General features: G+C 45.4%; 1 protein-coding gene across 3 annotated transcripts in view; it reads right to left on the bottom strand.

The window, feature by feature from the left end:
* LOC105471365 (plexin A4) overlaps positions 1 to 19,949 on the bottom strand; it is a 451,592-nt gene that overhangs the window by 409,375 nt on the left and 22,268 nt on the right. The window lies entirely within an intron of this gene.

Here is a 19,949-nt window from a genome sequence, read left to right as displayed (position 1 = left end):
TCTAAAAAACTAACTGGCATTTGTGCCAGAGAAATGCAGTAAGAAGACAGAAAAAGGATGGGACAATAATAACTAGAGCCTCATTTGGGGGTCAGGACTCTGTCACAGTGGAATCTAAAACCTGACCATGCTTCAGAATCACCTGGTGGCCTTTCATAAATACAGGTTCCACGGGTCTGGAGTGGGATATGAGAGTTTGCATTTCTAGGAAGTTTCCAGGTACAAACGTGTGGATGCAGATGGGAAGAACTAGAATATGGGTCACTTCTTCTTTATTCTTATGAAATCAGTTGCCTCTTATGCAAGTGAAAGAAAATTTTCTTTCCTGCCTTGTTTGAAAAACATGACCTCATACCATCCTCTGTGCACAATGCATTATCCGTCCTGTGTTTTGTTACCATCACCTCTAATGTTCTATACAGCTCCAGATTCTCCTCTTTCCAAACCATTTGTCTTCTCTGATCATGCCACTCTCCTACTCAAGAATCTTCAATGGCTCCCTATTGCCTACAGAGTGAGGGACAGACTTAATATTGTATTCAAAGACCTCCATCATCTGGCTTCATGGTTTCCACTCTAATAGAACTACTCTCTATTGCCCAAGCATGTCCTGTGCTTTCCTATTGTCACACCTTCACCTAGTTGTTTCCTTTACCTGAGATTCCTTTTTCCTCCTTCCTACCCCAACTCTACACTAACAAATGTGAGCTGAGACTATTTGTTCCCTCTAAGCCTCAGTTTCCTTAAGCATAAAACAGAGAGGACAGTAGGATCTTCCTTGTGGGTTGTGATGAGGAATCAGTAGGGACATCAGTGGAACTGAGTGCCACCACCACAAATCCCTCCTAACTTCCAAACCAAAGGGATTTCTGTCCTTCCCTTAATTTCTAGAATAATAGAACCTGTATACACATTATCACTAGCATGTTCTACTTTGCACTTGCCATAACGTTTATACCTGTATTCCCTTTGCTGCTAAGGAAACCCCATTAAGGTGAAGATATATTTCTTATTTTCAGTTTCACGCATAGTACTCAGCACAGGGTAAACACCCACTCAAAGTAGGAGGAACAAATGATCAGGACTGTGTCACCTTAAATTTCCCCCTAGAGCCGCCCTTGCAGTGCTCTGAGGTCCTGTCGTAGGTAGCCAAATCCTTGGGTGGAACACAAACTCAGAAATTGGAGAGGTGCAAGGCCCCCAACATAAAAAGAATCAACTTGTCTCCAGACACCCCCCTGTTCAAAGGGTTCCTCGGAATCCACAGAGGCCAGCATAAGCCCAATTTTCCATCCCAAGCATCTTCCAATAATTCAAAGATTCTCGTCCATATAAGGACTCCCCTGTGCTTACTTAAAACAAAAAACCTTGGCTCCACAAGAAAGCCATTTTTCTCTATTTGATGCTCTGGGCCTCTGTTCTCCTTTTGCTGTGCTAGTCTAAGAAGCTGCAGCTGCCCCGCCCACTTCGGGGAACTCTGATCAGTGGAAGCTGGGCTTCTTGAGCACAGAGGCTGCAGGACCAGAGAGCTCTGCTCTCCCTTCTGTGCCTGCTGCCAGCACCCAGCCCTTCCTCCCTTCACCGCCCACCTTGGAGCCATCACCCATCCCACACCAACCCACCTCCTTGAACAAGGCCACCTCATCCTCTCATCTTAGAACCAAGAACTTGGCCAGGCACAGTGGCTTATGCCTGTAATCCCAGCACTTTGGGAGGCCGAGGCGGGTGGATCACGAGGTCAGGAGATCAAGACCATCCTGGCTAACATGGTGAAACCCTGTCTCTACTAAAAATACAAAAAATTAGCCAGGCATGGTGGCTGGTGCCTGTAGTCCCAGCTACTTGGGAGGCTGACACAGGAGAATGATGTGAACCCAGGAGGCGGAGCTTGCAGTGAGACCAGATTGCGCCGCAGGACTCCAGCCTGGGCAACAGAGCAAGACTCCATCTCACACATACACACACACACACAAAAGAAAAAGAACCAAGAACTCTGGTTTGGGACCACTTCCCACAGAACCAGACCCCTGTGGGGTTGCTCTAAAGGACAAAATAAGGATATTATTATTATCATTATGTTAACAAGTCATCAGGCAACAAAGGCAATGAGATTCAGACACATTCCTTGGTGGCTGAGCGAAGGCTGAAGAAAGGGAAATAAAATGGCTGCTTTAGGAGAACTCCCAAGGCCAGTAAAGAGGAAGAAAAGAAAAGGCCAGTAAAGAGGAAGAAAGAAAAGGCCAGTGAAGAGGAAGCTACAGCTTGAGTGTGTGTAGTAGTAGAGAGGGAAGGGGAGCAGGAACTCACACTGAAATAGAAAACCGGTCAGCTTCAACAAGGAGAGGATACAAGACTGCTTGGCTGGAGCAGGGATACCTGGTGAGAAATCCAATCAGCAATTCCAGATCTTCCCTGACTCTGCTCCAAGGTTCCCCAAGTCACCAGCCTCAGGGCCACCGCCCCTACTAACTACTTCCACCATTAGACCCTCTCCCCTCTGTGGCAGGCCCCACGAAATAGCAGCAACTTCCAAGTGAGAGGAGCCAAGTGAGAGACCTGAGGTTCCTTCCACCCTAGCCCTCCCTACCCTCACATCCACATATCTAAGCCTGATGCAGAGACTTGAGAACCTGGCTCCAGGGGCCCTGTCCATGGGGGCCTACCCACGAGTGTTGTGTGTGCACAGATTCAGTAGTGGCGGAATGGGGTGAGGAGGCATGAAGAGCCTCTAGCCTGAGAGCAGTCAGAAGTTGGAACAAATGGGACGAACACTGGGTTGGCTGGCACCCAAAGCCTTTTATTTTAGTGGTCTCCAAAAGAAGGGCTATGGAAAGATATTTAAATCTATTTGTATCTCAAAAGATTGAAACATAACAGCTCTACTAATATTTGATATAGAGAATGGATGCTATGACCGGGCTGGTGTGTTGTGGGGCGTGGGTCCTGTAGGTGTCTGAGAGCAGACAGCGCCATGATGCTGAGGCTGACATGGTGCCCTCATTCCTTAGTCTGCCATCGGTATTTAGCAAGATATGACAGTATACCTGAGCCAATTCAGGAAACTTACGATTTACTGAATTATTTCACTTCAATAATCCAGTGTTTTAAAAAGTAGGCAAGTGGCTTTAAGGGCTTCCTATCAGGAGAATATGGATAGAACGTAACACATAAATAATGCAGGCACTGGTTATCAATAAGAAAATGAAGATGTGATCCTTCACGGCCTAGTATCGTCCATATTACAAGCTGCAGGACCAACTCATCAGACCAGAAATCAACCCATCTCCATCTCCAAAGAAAAAAGAAATCAAAATTATGAAGAAGACTATTCTGATATCTGGATTTATATTCACCATCATTAATGATGAACCTTCCAATGAACGCTGATTTACTTAGAGACAATGCCCAATGGATGGAGGCACATGCCAAAAACATCAGAGACCAAATGCCATTCCCCGACTTTGTTGAGGGCTCTCCTGGCTTGCAGAGGCAGAGAATGGGCTGCGGTCTGGTTGGTGGGTTTCCATGGGAGAAGAGCAAGAGGGGGCCACACTCAGGAACCTCAAGACCCAGCTCTTGGTAATGGCCTTTTGTGGCTGAGGTCAACGAGATTATCCCCCATCCTCCCCTCTTCCTCGTATCAGCTGCAGAGTTGGGGCTCCAGAGCAAAGGAAAGGGGTCCCTTGGTATTCAGGACCCTGATTCATCTCATTTACCTCAAAGGCAGCCGCCCCATACCCCACACCTCACTGTCCCACCAATTCACTAAGAAAGCCAAAAGGAAAGTGTGACCCCAAGAGAATAGAACCCCGGTCCTTTTGTTCCCAGACTCATGCCTTATACCTTGGCCAGGATCCCCTCTGCAGGCCACACAGGCAGGATCTTTTCCCGATGATTGAAAAACCAAGGCGTCTTCCCCTGCACAACAGGAGCTAATTACGGAGAACTTACCACAGGCCAGGCACGGGGCTGTACACGTGACCCCCATCATCTCCATTAATCCCCACCACAACCCTACAAGGTAGGTCTTATTACCATTAGACAGAGGGAAACACTGGGGTTCACAGAGAGTAGATCATTTTAAAGGCTGCAGCCTAGACTTAAAGTCAAGACCCTGCTCCCCACCTCTCTTCTGCTTCCCACAGCAAGCGGGCATGCCAAACTTGGAGAAAAACTTACCTCTGTCTTACGACCTTGGACGAGTTACTCTCCAAACCTCGGGCCCTCGTGTGTAAAATGGGGTTATAATAGGACATACTGCATGAGGCTTTTGTGAAGATTAAATGAGTTAATAAGTGTAAATGCTTCAAACAGTGCTGTATATGTAGTAGCTGCTGTATTCGTGTTTGCAGTTATTATTGCCATCTTGACTGTCTTATACTGCTCTCCCTAGTAAGTTCAGTTTTTCTTCCTGTTGTTCCCTGTAAGTGATTAATTTTTATTCTTTTATCCCAGTCTTGACCCTTGCAACAGACCAAGGGAGAAGTTGTGCATTACAGAGGGCAAAGACTAAATTCCCCTCCCTAAGCCTACCTCCGCCTCTGCATGCACCCCACTGACACATCGAGGTCTCAACAAATAGAACGAGGACTTCAGTGGTGCAGAAGGAAGGAGAAGGAGGCTTCTGAACAAGGCTTGCTTCCAAACAAGGCTTCCTTCAGCCTCTGCAGGGCCCCCACATGGCACGGCCAAGCTTCTCCTCTGAGTAAACCCGCCAGATATAGGCTGCTCTACCGGGGCTCCAGACACCTGGAGATTAATTAGGCAGCCAGTCCTTGGGCAAATCAGCCCAGAGGACCTAGCCACCAGGAGCTGCCGAGAGAGGATAGCAGGCTGTAATCCTAGAGCCAGCCATGGAGTTGCCTGGTGCCACAGCTACAGCAGTGGCAGCGACTCATATGCCACCCCCAAGCGAGGAGATGCTGTCCTAAAGAGGTGGCTGACTTTGACAAGTCAAAAGTCCCAACTCCAAAAAGTCAGGGCAGGAAGAGATAGTCATGAGGAAAGCATTTCTGAAGAAAAGCAGATTATTTTGAGCACGAACTGCTGAGTCCCCACTCTATGTCAGCCTCTGCTTCTTACCAAGGAGTGTTGCTAGGTTGACCTTCCTCCCAGGGGCATTAGGCTGATTTAAAAGATGGCAAGGAAGCAAGCAACTAGAGAAGTCCAGGAAGCCTTGAAGCGACAGGTTATGTATAAACTGCACTGGGGGGTTGCTGCCTGGAGGAGCGAGCTTTCTTTCTTTCAAGGGGCAGAAGCAGGGCCTGCAAGTGGAGGTCAGAAGATCAAGATCAGAGATCTTGATCCTCTCTGAGACCTCACCGTCCATAGGGCCAGCCTGGCAATGGGTCAAGCAACCCCAGACATATCCAGGCAGCAGCCAGGTGCCCTTTTCCTGTGCACAAGACTCCCTGCTAGGGCAGGAGGTTGGAGCAAGCAATGCCTAAAATGAGCTCTTGGCTGTGTGTGGCACCTACCAAGCACTCAACCAATGAAAACTTTGGATGGAATTAACAATCTAATGATAAGATTCGGTGGTTCTTTTTTGGCCTGACACAATGAAAGTAGCCTCTTGGGAAGGAGCCTTAATCCTTTAAGTCCATACGTTGCCCTGAAGGGGCCATTTTCAGCACCCAAGGTCCTATTTCAAAAAAGTTAAGACCCTCTTTAAGGGCTTTAGCCAGGATTCCCTAGTTAGAGACAAACACCAGAAGCAGAACTGCAGGGTGTCTCGGGACTAAGGCACGTGTGCCTGACCAGACCCCGAAGAGGGTGGGAGGCGCCTACTCAACATGCTCTACCGTGCTGCACGGAAGTGGGAGTGAGGAAGGCCAGACAGGAAGAGAGAAGTGAAGCCAGGCCCTCTGAGAGTGAGGTGTCAAATCCACAATGACAGCAAAGCCTTGCGTAAGAATGGGAGCTGGGAAATTCTTTAAAAAAGAAAGTCTTTATCTGGATCAAGCCCTTCTTCAAGCCATGACCTTCTGTTGTCAATTTCATAGAGAAGTGCACAGGCAGTGGGGGCCATGACGACCCGCATGCTCAGCCTGGACACCCAGCCTGGGATCATTTATCAAACCAGCAGAGGGGAAAATCCCCCAGCACCGAGCAACTCCTCTGCGAAATGCAGAGCTTCGCTGATTCTGCCTGACCCCAAACCTGCTCACATTTCAATTCCTCCGAGAAAAGGATCAGACAATCGCTGACCTCTCTTGCTTCTCTGTCTCCAGTCCTCCCAATGCCGCCACCCACATGGAGGAGAAACGTGTACCAGGCTTGCAGACACAGGGTGGCAGTGGAGCCCTTGCCTGGTTCCATAAACACCTGTACCACCTTCCTCTCATGAGCACAGAGACATGTCAGTGTCCACACAGCAGCCCAGCAAGCGAGGAAAGGAGTCCTGGTGCTCCCCAAGCGGAGACACTCGGGCCGCATGAGGTTATATGATCAGCACAAGTTCACCGGCAAGGTCTTAGGCAGAGGCAGTCTGAAGCCTGGAGCATGGCCAGCTTCACAGGAAGGGAATACCTGCTTCCGGGCAAGGTGTATGGAACTGAAGTATCCCCAGTGTCAGGAATTCAGACAGAGCAAGCACCAAGATTGTAAGTGAGCATTACTGCAAAAGCATTAAGGGTGCGGGCTATACCCAAGGCTGCCCTGGACTCCAAGCCTGGCTCTGTCATTTGCTCATTGTGCAAACCTCTCAAATTTCTGAATCTCTCAGGCAGGATTTCAAAATAGAATCCTTCCCTCACAACTATGATAAGGTACCTAGCATCTGCCCCTGCACATGACAAGCAGTGTGTATCATTTTACGACTGGAAGTACCTCCAGGCTGGGAGAGCCAAGACGCTGTAGGCTGCTGCCCCACCCCTTGTCCATTCTCTCCAGACTTCCGTAACTTTGATTCCAGCTGCGGCCATCATAACCAACTAGAGGGAGACGTTGTTCCCCTAACATCCTGCCCCAAGCATGAGGGAAAGAAAATCCCTTTCCCTGGCTCCTGTTTGCCCAAATTGACATTGTGAAAAGCAGAGAATGAAAATCTGATAGTCACAGAAAACACAAACACAGTAGAAATAATTAAAGCTCCTGAAACAGGTTTTAGATCCTGTAATAACTCACATCTTCTATAACTTTTTAACCTCCCAGCCCCTGCCTGTTTCCCTGTGACTGCTGCCACCCCCTCACCCACCTTGCTCTTCTCTCTCCTACTACAAGGCCCCAGGACATGTTTGTGCCTACTTAGGACCCTGTGTCTCCATCCCAGGGCTGTGAGACACAGGGAGTCTCAAGAGATTGACAGTGGAATACAACCCAAGTGAGACTCTGTCCCTGCCACAAAGACTGTGCCCTGTCCAAGGCCACGTAGAGCCATACAATATCCTGTGATGAGTGTGCTGCGTGTACATGGGGAGAGGGACAGACCCTCCACCTGTCTTCCCAGAGCTCACAGTACATTCCAAATTACTGGCAGTTATGAATCAGAGGGCTCCAGTCAGTGGTTCTCAAGTTGCAATTGGTCCCCAGAGCAGCAACACCTGGGAACTTATTAGAAATGTAAATCTCAGGCTCACTTCAGACCTACAAAATCAGAAACTCTGGAGCTGGGTTCTGGCAATCTGATTTTTCCTAGCCCTCCAGGAGGTTCTGGAGCACACTGAAGTTTGAAAAGCCACTGACCTATGTTATAGTCCGGCCAGCTGCACAACCTTGAGTAATACACTTAAGTCTTTGCATCTTAAGGTGGGATCAGTTTTATCATGTGTTAAACGGGAATGATGATGGAACCTATTTCATAGGGTTGTTGGTTACAAAGATTAAATGAGACCCTGCATATAATGTGCTTAGCAAATTGTAAGCACTCATAAATATTTGCTAATATTGATCTTCCTAAAAACCTAAGAGATGAGTTCTACGATCACCAGGCAACTATCGAGGACCTCAGTGAAGGCTTAGAGAGTTTTTGAAAGGAACTGTTCAAGGTCACTCAGCTATCAAAGATATCTTAATGGCCATTCCCCAGAGAATGGCACAGTGTTAACTGAAGGCAAGGTGTTAACAATGCCCTTCCTTCTCTCTGACTTGCAAAAGGTCTCCTATGGGGCCATTTCCCTTCCCCATGGGCATCTAGAAATGTATGGAGGCTTTGTGGTTGACTGAGTGCTCTTGGCTTTTAGGATCCAGAGGGTCAGGAATGCTCCTCCTGCACTGTGTAAGATGGCTCTGCATAATGAAGAAGCATCCTACTTACAATGCAGGTGGCATCTCCACTGAGAAACACTGATCACCCGAGAGTTTCGGAGCTATCCAGAGCATGCACCGTGTCTCTGCCTGCAGAATCCACTAAACAATCACAACAATTGCAGTGGAGGGCTGGAAGTCTCATGGGACACGTTTCCTGCTCCAGTCCTACTGTGGGTGCTGTGAGGGCCAGCTTTCACTCTAGACATTTCATCGTCCTATTTAACATGCAATTGCTTCAAATCTCATTTAACATGCAATTGCTTCAATTGCCCTGGCTCCGATCACCCCTTACCAAACCTGGGCTAGATCTCCAGCTCCATGGGCCCAGGCAAACATTTTTCTAACACGGTATTCGTAGGAATTCCCCAAATTTCCCCAAAGCTCATAAAGGAAATGGATGTTGGGTCAAGAGAGCAGAAGGTGTAGTGTGGCCTGTTCTTTAAAACTTTGTGCTAATTATTAATTTTTACTCAGAAAGGGAGAGGGAGGTAAGGATGAGAGGAGGAGAATGTTGGTACTATTCAGAAACTTAACAATCCTGGCTGTCAAAAATGCCAGGAGTGAATTTAATCAGTAGAATCAATAAAGATTTATTTCAAAGGATGCCCAAGGAAAAAGTGCCAGACAGAGAGCCAGAGGGGAGAAAAGTAACAGCAGCACACAAAAGCATGCACGATTCACAGGTTTCCCGAAGCACTGGATGAAATGTGGCTTAGATAAAGTTGGTCATTTCCCCTAACTTAACACCTCTCTTCCCATACATAGCCCCTTTCTCTAGAGACTCCTACCTAGTGCTTTCACCAGCTTCCCCCTCCCCATAAGAGTAGCAACTGACTGTGCTAAAATGTTCCTTGCACCGCAAACCATTAAGCTGTCAAGCTGAGCTGGTGAACAAACCCAGAGAGAGCCGGTGCTGCTGGAATGCTAATGGTGAAAACCGCAATTATTCTTTCTGCTCTGGACAATTCTTGCTTCAACTTTACTGGCCCCAGGTCATATTTTGTGATCTTTGGATGCTGATGGAAGAGAGACGGCTTGATAGAGAAAATAACCAGGGAGATTATGTCTTGATAGAGATGGAAGTAACTAGTAGAGGTTTTTTCGTTGTTTTCCTTTTGACATCCACATAGGTGTCATATAATGGCTTCTGGTTATAAAGCCCCCTATCCAAAAGAAAAACAACTTCTCCATAAATACCCTGCCCATGTCAGTGAAATAGCTGTGTTACACACTTGAGTACCATTTTCGAGGACACTTTAAATAGAGCATGGGTTGCTGCTTTCAATTTAACGTGTGAACGGGAGCCGCTAAGGCAGGCAGAGATGATAAGGTGTGGGGATGGGCTCAGTTTCCATTGGTGCATCTGCTCAGATTTTAACAGATCCTCAGGCATTTAAGGCATCTCAGAGACAAGCCAGGTAAGCCACGTGAGACACTCACTCAACAAATGAATGAACACCTACTATGCATGAGCAAAACCAGTTGCTACTCACTTCCTCTACATGAAATGGGCTTTACATACAAATTATAATAGTACCAGGAAAATCGAATACATGTCTAGAAGAAGAGGTGTTTTTAAAGAAATGAAATAGGTGGTACATGACAGGTAAAATGCTAGACAAGTTCAGACGACAGGTGGGTGGTCTCTGAGTTTTCTTGTGTAATAACTCTGCTGAGTTTTATGAGAATTAAAAGAAATAATATATGACAGGTGCCCAGGACAATGCCTGGAACTAAGTAAGCACTTAATAATGATAGCAGTAGTCAAACAAGTAGGATTAATATGGTTGACATTAAGTTTTTACTGATAATTTTAATTATAAATCCAGTTGGAGGTAAAGACAGGAGGATTATCAGATAAAGCTTGGTAAATAATGGGTAACATCTGGACAGATGAAGATGAGGGGGTGGGGAAATAGTACAGACCAAGGTACAGATGCAAGAAAATTAAAGACTTGCTCAGGAAATAACAAATACTACAATGTGTCTTCAATTTTCTATGTTTGTATTGTGACAGGTCTGAATGTAGATTTCTTCTTATTTATCCTGCTTGGAGTTTACAGACCTTCTTGAATCTCTGTATTGATATTTTCTGCTTGTTTTAGAAAATTCATAGCCATTACCTCTTCAAATAATACTTCTTCATTTTTTTCTTTCTTTGTAGAAATCCAATTAAATAGATAAAGACTATTCTCACTGTATCCTCGATGTCTCTTACCTAAGTTTTCTGTATTTATTATACTTCATTTTGGATGATTTCATTTGCCCCCTGCCCTACTTCATTAATTATCTCTTCTGCTATTTCTAAATTATTTAAAATACATCCACTGAACTCTTAATTTCAGTTGTTGTATTTTTTCAGTTCCAGGATTTCTTTTTGGTTCTTGTTTGAAATCTACTATGTCATTTTTATAGTTTCTAGTTTGCTGCCAAAACTTGTAATCTTGTCTTATTTCTACTTGAAAATAGTAAGCATGGTTATTTTAAATCCATGGTCTGATAATTGCATTGGAAATTATCCAGGAAACCCGTGAGTCTATTATTTCTGCTGGTTCTTGGTCATGTTGACTTATTTCCTTGTGTGCCAGCTTATCTTTGATTACATGCTAGACATTGTATTCAAAGATTTATTTGTGGAAATAATATGATGACTAAGATAAGGTATCTTCCTCCAGATAGTATTGTTTGCTTCTACCAGGTAACTGACTTGCAACATAGTGTAACATTAATCCCATTTCAGAAATTGTCATTTTTCTTAGCTACTCAAGGGATTCAAAGCCTGACTTCACAACTTGCAAAAGCTGGTTTACTTGTAGTTCCAACCCAAAATGTTCCCATGCTTAATAGGCCCTGAACTCCGGCTTGTGTCCTCTAATGCCCTGATGCTGTCAAATGCAATGCTTAGACCCTCAGCTGCCTCTTTAGAAGCCAGCAAAAGTCTAATCCCTCTGATTAGTTAACCTCTGGATTTCCAGCTTCTTCCAAAATGTGGCCCTATCAATATTTACCACCTTACTAGCTTTCATGTGTCTTCAAGCCTGTTTTTGAAAATATCTTCTCCACTTTCTGAATTTTTATCAGTAGGAAGGTCAGTCAATTGAATTAGCTAGTCTGCCTTTACTAGAAGCAAAAATCTCCCAGCTGGTATTTGATTTGACTGGAACATTGGATTTGCTTTTGGGAGGAAATAAAAGATAAACCCAAACAACAGGCCAATTCCAAAACAAGGATGAACTTGAATGCTAGGCTTAAAAGGAAGGATCTTTGACAAGCTATGGGGAGCCATTGAAGATTCTCAAGCAAAGGAATTCTCCTGGGGAGCTATACTTGAGGAAGATGAATCGGACACTTATGTGCCAAACTGACTAGAGGCGGATGAGACCAAAATCAGGAAGGAGAGTTGACCCCTTTTATCAAACTTCAGAGAAGAAGGCAAACTATCTGAGCTAGGGTTACGCTGGCAGCAACACTAGGAAGACAGGGAAAGATGGGAAGGCCAGGGTTATTTCATGAGTGAGGCACACCAACTAGAAGATGGGACAGAAATCAGAATATAGAAAGAAAACCAGATGAAGGACAGAGGGAGAAAAGTAAAATGATATGATTTGCCCATTAACTGAGACTGGGATTGAAAGAGAAAGAAGAATCAAAGATGATATTGAGGTTTTGAACATGAGTAGCTTAGACAAGGGAAAGAGATTATGAGGGCTAAGCCACAACCCACGCATCCTCCTTTAGTCATGAGACAGCTCAAGGTAAAGGTCTCAGTTTCAAGTAAGTGACAGTGGCCACTCTCCAACCCAAAAACCTCCCAGAGGAGAGATGATTTCATTTGAGAATAGATAACCTACCATGGAATACATCTAGATATGGTGTCACTACAGTCAGGCAGGTGGGATAACCTCTTGGAGAGTCAGAGAGCAACCCATTTTGTGATATTAGAGATTCTCTAAGTGAAATTGGCTGACAGCACAATTCTTGTTTTGGGGAAGGAGAAAGCTCCCAGAGCCACTTGTTAGTAATAGAGGTCCTGGAGCATTGGAATACAAGCCAGGAAGTTCCATAGAAAAGAAGGAGCACACAGAAATAGACTTAAGTGTGCCGAGGGTGAGGGGGGGCACACCTTGTCACTATATGACAGGTGATCCATGGGGGCTCCTAGGATTCTCACTATTGGGTCTACTGAGTAATGAAAAGGTGCCCATTAGGGTTAACTTCCCAGGTTTTTAGGTAGCGTCTGAATGGAGTGGAAATGTAAACCTTTAAATAACTATGGCTTTCTTGGCCTAGATGTCTGTCATGTACTACAGATATTTCTTCCTCCCTTCCATGTATATGAGTGAATATCAAAAGTAGGTACCTGTAAAAAATAAAAATAGAAAACTTTCGCTTTCACTGCAAAGATCTTGGAGATGAAATAAATTAAAAGTAAAATGTAACTTGGGGAAGGGCCTATATTAGTTTCATAAATAAATGACTGATCTTGACATTGATCTGAACTGGACCTGTGCTACAATAGAGGGGACTAGTACAGCCACACCAGGCAAAGCTCACCACACAACCTGTTTGCTTTTGCCTTTCTTATTGTCTACACCAAAGTAATGAGATCTGCAAAAAGCAAATGTATTTTTTTTCTCCCTAGTCTATCCCAAGACTCCTTTCCCGCTTCAGACCTAGAGTTTAAGAGGATAACCACCCCTCCCCCAGTGTCCTCTGGGCTCCTATTGTCTGTCCCAAGAAAGCTCCTACTAATTCTCTCAAAAGGACCCTACCTCCTGCAGTTACTTCACATGCTCCTGTGGGCAGCTTTAATTTATCCCAGTGGAAGTCAGGATGTAGGTTTGGGTAGAGGCCTGGGAAACCTATCAAAGCAGAATGAGGTTGGAAACCTATCAAAGCAGAATGAGGCTGAACAAAAACGTCCCAGGTATAGACTCTCGGCTCCCTGTGGGTAGGACCATGTTTGCCACTCACACTGAACCCCCAGCACCTGGCACAATACCTGGCTCATAAAAAACACACTATAAATACTTGTTGAGTTATTGAACTGAGAGAGCTGGGATGAGGAAAACAAGCCAGGCATCCCTTTCTAGTCAAATAATCCTTATACATTTGCCACCCAAAGGCAGGGCAATGGGTTGACCCAAGGTTTTTCTCTCATGACACAGCCCCAAAGAGAATCCTCCCTGTAAATGTGCTCACTTTTTCTCTCCAAATGCTTTTATTCCAGAAGAAAGCAAAACAGTGAGTGGATGACTTTCATTTGTTTTTCGCAGGAAAGGAAAAAAAAAAGGGAGGATTAAGAAAATTTGGAACTAAGGTGTTAAGAAGTGTAATAGGATAGAGGAGGCTAAGAAAAACTCAGTGTTGCTGGAGTCGGGAGAGGTTTGACTGATTGACTGACATCATCCACCACAAAGTCATCAGGCGCCTGTGGGCCTGGACCCTGCAGGAGGCGGCTGGGTGTATTCCTGCTGACTGATAGGATAACTGTGCACATTCAAGGCTAAGAAGGGGACACGCAGTTGCAAACCAACCCCTAAAACTGACCAGTGCTGAGTTGTCAGTCACCTTTGATAACCATGCTCATCATTAGTGAGTCCAACAGGGGACTGGCTTGAATATCAACCCCAGATGGTGCACAGAAGGGTACATTTGACTAGCCTGACCTACAGCTGGTTCCTCTCTGTGATGTTCTGGCCACCACCCAAGTACTTGGGATCTTTGCCTCTAGCTAGAGCTTCAGGAATAGTAGCTCACCTAGTCCCAAAACTAATCCTCAGAATGAAAAACAATGGCAGCACAGCAGAAAAAGGGCTAGGATGTGGAAATGCAGGAATAGATGCCTCCAGGACCACAAAAAATGCAGCATCTAAGAAGGGACAAGTATTAGGGATCCCTTTCATATGGTCTGGATCTTCCCTCCTGCTTTGACAGTCTTAGTGGGTTCAATATGCTACCCCGTCGGGATGTAGGAACTGAGAGACTAAAAATCCCAAAGCACCAATCAAATTTTTTAAGTCCAAAGAAAGTAGAACTCTGGTGAAAGCCATTTGTAAGCATATCTCCAGAATCTAATATATCCGTGTGGCCAAAAACAGTGGGCACCGTTAATTCATAACCAGACACTCACTGAGACTCAGGAACAGAAGGGGGCAGGGGCTGGTGATCCCTCGAGTGCTAAGCTTTTTTAATAATACACTGGAGAGCAGAGGGGAGAAGAAACAGCATTAATGGAAATGCTTGAAACAAATGCCCCACTAGTGAACAGTGATCTTGTTTTGGACTTACAAAACTGATTGATTATCAGATCCACCTCAAGCCCCTTTTGAGAAGGTTCTCCATCCCCACCCTTGCTCCTAACACCCTGGTCGATTCTGGTTACATCAGTCTGGAAGGAGGGCAGGGAATCTGTAACTTTCAAAAGTTCCTCAGGTGAATCTGAGGACAAACAAGGCTTAGGAACCATGGGTCCAACCCCTGAGATTCACAAAATGAAAATATGCAAGTCAAATGCCAAACTGGCCCATCTGGTTTCACTATTCCAGGAAGGGGAGCCCAAAAGGATGCTAATTTGTTACAAGTGGCCTGAAAAATACATCTATGTTTTAAATACTTCCTCTCTTGAAATAGTAAACTGAATTACAGCAAGCTAGCTCCATGGTGATATTTCCCCTGATTCCAGTTCACGGAGAGAATTTAAAGTGAAAAATGCTTTTCAAAAGGAAGATACAGTAGGCTGTGCTCTTCAATGATGCTTGCTCTGGGCCCAGTACTGATGCTGACCACTTCACACACGTCATCTCACATAAACTGTAAGGAAGGCATCGTCACCCACCTCTTACAAATGAAGTCACTGTCTCAAGGAGATTTAAGTACCTTGCCCAAACTACAAAGTGGTGGGATGTGAATTGAACTTTAATCTGATTTCGGAGTCTTTACCTTGAAGCCTACAGTATGTTCTTTCTTAAACCTTCCCACACCTACATCTCTGCTTAAGTTTCTAGGTCTTTGTATGTTACTTAACAAGCATCCCATCCATGCCAATGTGGTTGCATCTATTTCTTTGCTACAATGCTCCTGAGTGCATGCAGGCATGGGTAAGGATACAGTGGGTAGTAGGAGTCAAGAGGAGAGGCTGGGAGCTGTCTGGAGCTCCTCCTGGGACATTCTGGTAGGGTGCAGAACTATACCAGGGATTCCAACTCTGGCCTACTATGCAGAAGAATCAAAGGACAGACGTTCCAACAGCCAGGCAAACCAGAACCACAGAGAAAACAGGGAGGCGGTCAAAGCCATCGGAACCCCACAAATATACCTACCAGGAGAATCAAATCGGGGTCTGTGGAGGCAACAAGAGAGTTTGTTGGTGGCCTAGATTTTTATTCTTTGGACTGCTCTGTATTTCAGCTTCATGCAGCAGCTTGCAAAAGAGCCCTGGGGATGGCAAGAAAGCAGAAAGCACCTCTCTTTGTAGCCACAACTACAGATCCCAAGACCACTATGACCAAATTAGGACAGAAAGCCTTCAGTGACGCACACACAGGCCCTGGGGAGTCTGAACACGAGCAGATCTAATGCTGTCGAACAAAACGTGAAACCGAAGAAAACACCCAGCCACACAGAGCCCTTTGAATTGGTGGCTTCACTCCAGGGCTGCAAGTGGGGAGAGAGTGAAGAGAGACAAAGCCTGGCTTTGCAAAGCCTCAAAAGAGTTTCTAGGAATGCCACGTCCCAAATCCGGTGGGGTTGGTGAGGGGTTTGGAGAGTCCTGCTTGTCAAACAGCACTTAGTTGTCATAGTAGGAAGCGGAGTTCTAGACTCCCCTAGCCCTCGTCACAAATCAACAGAGTAGAGTTTAATTCTTATTGCAAGATGACTGAGAAAGGACTTTTATGACAAGCAGATGAGCCTAGGGCAATTTCAAGTGCAAGTAAGGTAGTTATTTATTTGCTTTTTAAGAAATGTCCTACCATTTTGTATGCATTTGGGGGTTTTGCTTGGTGTAGAGTGCCCAGAAGTGGGACTTGGAGGTAGACAACACTGATAACAGTGAGACAGGCTGCCAGTCTGAGATGAACGGTTCCTAGCCCCGGGCCAAGAGAAATGTGCTCTGACCCAAGGTAAGGCATGTTCTCATCCAAGACCAAGACCAAGGTTTCTCCTAAAAGTTCCAGTAAATACCCAACATAGCTATTAAACCTTAATCTGTTATTTCTTAGTTTGCAGAGTAAAATGTACCCCTGTCAGAGGTGTTTGAACCAGAGCAACTCCATCTTGAATAGGGGATGGGTAAACTGAGGCTGGGTCCTACTGGGCTACATTCCCAGAAGGTTAGGCATTCTTAATCACGGGATGAGATGGGGATGGCACAAGATACAGGTCATAAAGACCTTTCTGATGAAACAGGATGCGGAGAAGAAACTGGCCAAAACTCACCAAAACCAAGATGGTGATGAAAGTGACCTCTGGTCATCCCCACTGCTAATTATATGCTAATTATAATACAGTATCCTGGTAAAAGACACTCACGCCAACACCATGACAATTTACAAATGCCATGGCAACATCCACAAGTTTCCCTATATGGTCTAAAAAAGGGAGGAACCCTCAGTTCCAGGAAATCTGTACCCCTTTTCCGGAAATCTCATGAATAATCCACCCCTTGTTTAGCATATCATCCAGAAATAACCGTAAGTATACTTGGTCAAGCAACTCATCCTACTGCTCTGCCTATGGAGTAGCCATTTTTTTATTCCTTTACTTTCTTAATAAACTTGCTTTCACTTTACTGTATGGACTTGCCCTGAATTCTTTCTTGTGTGAGGTCCAAGAAACCTCTGTTGGGGTCTGGATCAGGACCCTTTTCCGATAACACCCCTATCATTATCCCACCTAAGAAAACAGGAATCCCAGGGAACCTAATTTCCCCTCGTGCAAACTATTGATTAACTACTCACACCCTTTGAGGTGTCTTGGTAGGACCTGAACCACTTAGTTCAGACCCTGGAAATTATTCCGAACTTGGCTACTCATGAGAATCACCTGGGGAACTTAAAAAAATCCTGGGTCCCAACCCCGGTGACACTGATACATTTGGACCCTCCCAAGATTTTTGAAAGCTGGAACCATCAATGCAGGAAAAACCTTAAAAGTGAGTGGACCCTAAAATCTTCCTGGGGACAGATTTCCTTGCTCCTGGGAGGGTCATTTGCCTGAGCCATTACCCTCCTTAGTGTTCTGGAAAACGGCAAAGTACATCAAATGCAGGGAGGATTCCTCAGCAGTCATGTCAATTGCTATTTGGGTTAAGTTACTGCTACATCTTTAATATTTCCTTAGGGTGAGTTTGTTCATTTGTTTGTTTGTTTGTTTGTTTGGGGAACAGCATGGGGGTTGGGATTTTATTCTTAAAATGACTTTAGAATGCTCAGCTTATTTTTGTGGACCGGCAGATGAGTTATACTTCAAACCACAGTTTGAACATTAGGTAGAGAGAGGTAGAGCTATAGTTTAAAAATTAGGCAGAAGAAGACAGCGCAGGTGGGTGAGATCCTCACTTTACAAGAAGGTGGAGGTTGAGCCCAGGATCCAGTTGCAGTTTGGAGCACCAACCCAGACTTTGGGGTTGTAACCTTGTTCTGCTGTGGTTGCTCTGTGGGTGCCTTAAGGCTAGGGCGATACCCCACCTGCTGCCCAAGGGTAAGGTTTACCCTGAAGGAAGTGAACGTTCCCTAGGAAGACAATGAGGGCTGGAATGTGGGTCTTCATTGCAACTCAGAGTACCCCCGACCCCACAGCATGGTGGTGAGCCTGCCCTTCCTCTAGGGAGCAGGATGCCCAGGAGTGGGGCATGAGGTACCCACAAGTGAAGACAGGTTTAAGCGGCTACCTTTTGAAGAAGTGTTAAGTTACTCTCTGTGTTTCCTTTATTACCCTCGACCCATCAAAAAAAGTTATACTCAAACATACAGCCTGATCTCTTTGTGCTGGAAGGAATCTGGGGAAGGACTTCTTCCAGGCTTGGAATAACAGGGAGAAATAGCAATGAGAGGGAGGGGTCAGCATTTCTTCAGCTGCAGGAGGCAATTAGTAGACACTTAAAGAGGATCTGAGTGCAGCTCAGCTAATTTAAAAAATCATTATAATTTGAGTTTTAACCAAAATATGACTTTATTTTTTATTTGCAAGGCACCGAGGTCTGCTATACACAATTAACCTCCCCTGTCCTCCTCTCCCTCAAGGCTTCTGTCTGAAAGACTCAGTGGGAGGAGGAAAGGAAGAGTCCAGCTCCTTTGCTGCTGACGACCCTAATAGTCCTCCCACCCCATTGGGCTGCAATGACCACATCTGCACCTATAGCCCCTCATCCAATTTGCAGTGCAGACCTTAATCCTGGTCTCCCCCTGACCTCCTGGCCACTCACACACCCAGTATATCTCCATGCTGTCCCATAGACACTTCAAACCCAGCTCCTCAAAAACAGGCCCCATCAGTTCTTCCACACCTGCTCCTTTTCCTGCATTCTCTCCCTTTGCTAGAGCACAAGCACCCACTCAGTCCTCCGTGCCCCTCAGCTGCCTCATCTAGTTCTCACCAAGACCCACTTCTGGGCCTCTGCCTTCCCTTCCATTTAGTACCCCAGGCCCAGTCCTCATCATTTCTCCCTTGGACCACAGCAGCAGCCTCCTGACAATTCCTCAACACTCAAAAGTGCAGTCCCAGCACACCGAACTTGGAGACAGAGAGCTTAGGTGCACACCCAGGTCCCCAGAGCACTCAGCAGCTTTCTTCACACATTTTCTCTTCCTTTCTCTCTTGACCAGATACAGAAGAGCCAGTGGGAAATTGAGAAGCCCTCAACAGGATGGTGGAGCCACAACATGGAAGGAACCTGGGCTCCTGAATGACTGCATGGAGCAAAATCCCCCCACATACTAACCCATATTGAACTGAGGTGGTTTGTTACAGAATTAACTGGCCATGATTAATAGTGAGCAACTCAAGAACAAAAAGAACAAGTCTATAATAGAAAAGCACTGCTTTTCCCTTCACAAACCTTTCATTACAAAATGCCCGTCAGGTCCTACAGCCAGAGTAGTGAGTATACCTCACTGGAGGCTGTAAGGGCCAGCCAGTCCCCATACACAATCAGAGCTGTCTGCGAAAGACTTAATACCACCAACCCTGTACTGTACCCTCTCAGTTCCCTCTAGTTTCCCCACCCCAATACTGGAGTATCTATGATCACTGAAGGAAAATGAAACACGATTCTAGGTGTCACCTTTCAAAGGGTGTTACTGACTGTCAGCTAAAGTGATTTAAGCCCCAGAAAAACCCCTGTGTCCTTTTAACATCCAAAACTAATCCACTTCACACCAGACATCTATGTTAAATAAACAGAGATTGCCATTAACCTACACCTCTGTACATCTATTTTTAAAAAGCGGTGTCACTCTCCTTTAAATGAACATACTAATTAGTGTATTAATAAATAGCTGAATGGAATCAATGAGACATGTAATCAAGGTCTGACCAGGAGTCGGGGCCAGGTTGAAGGGGGTGGGAGAAAGGAGAGGAAGGAAAATAATCTTATTAGCAGGTTTGCTGAGGAGGGACATGTAAAATCAATGCCGCACATGCAGCCAAGATGCAGCCGAAGTGACAGTAGATGGAAAGCTAAGTGCTCGCTCCGCCTCCTT

Source organism: Macaca nemestrina, chromosome 4, assembly GCF_043159975.1.
Source record: "Macaca nemestrina isolate mMacNem1 chromosome 4, mMacNem.hap1, whole genome shotgun sequence".
Classification (NCBI taxonomy): Eukaryota; Metazoa; Chordata; class Mammalia; order Primates; family Cercopithecidae; genus Macaca; species Macaca nemestrina.
Note: the sequence above shows the minus strand (reverse complement) of the source record. Positions and strands in the feature narration are given on the sequence as shown.